Raw genomic sequence first — 672 nt, forward strand, 5'->3', positions numbered from 1 at the left:
AGTCAAGCAAACAAGAGCAGGAAACAATAGGGGAAACCTGCTGCTCTCTCTGGCCTGGTCAACACTACGAGTTTATATCCAATTTAGCAGCGTTAAATTGCATTAACCCTGCACCCGTGCACACAACGAAGCCCTTTATACCAATAAAAGGGCTCTTAATACTCCCCGACGAGGGGAGTAGCACTGAAATCGGTATTGCCATGTCCAATTAGGGTTAGTGTGGCCGCAATTCGACAATATTGGCCTCCGGGTGCTATCCCACAGTGCACTATTGTGACTGCTCTGGACAGCAATCTGAACTCGGATGCACTGGCTAGGTAGACAGGAAAAGCCCCCACGAACTTTTGAATTTCATTTCCTGTTTATACAATCTGTTTCCAAAAAACAGTTTCTGTAAAATTGGAATAACCCCGTAGTGTAGACATACCCTGTGATTAACAACTTTGGTGGCTAATTGAAAGGCTGATGGTTCAAACCCAAGTGAAGATGGAGGTGGGTTTTTTTTAAGTGATGAGAATCCAGTACACTTTAACAGGCAGAAAATCGCCTCAATGCTGGTCTCGCCTCATTGGGCAAGCATAAATAGCATTTTTGTCAGATGCATTGGTGGTATAGTGGTGAGCATAGCTGCTTTCCAAGCAGTTGACCTGGGATCGATTCCCAGTCAATGCA

The 672-nt window shown here is 44.9% G+C and overlaps 1 non-coding gene across 1 annotated transcript; it reads left to right on the forward strand.

The window, feature by feature from the left end:
* Positions 1-600: 600 nt before the first annotated feature.
* On the forward strand, positions 601-672 carry TRNAG-UCC. Its single transcript has one exon. It is a non-coding gene; the product is annotated as a tRNA-Gly (tRNA).

The sequence above is a fragment of the Mauremys mutica genome, unplaced genomic scaffold (assembly GCF_020497125.1).
Source record: "Mauremys mutica isolate MM-2020 ecotype Southern unplaced genomic scaffold, ASM2049712v1 000750F_np12_subseq_52377:182968_obj, whole genome shotgun sequence".
Taxonomy (NCBI): domain Eukaryota; kingdom Metazoa; phylum Chordata; order Testudines; family Geoemydidae; genus Mauremys; species Mauremys mutica.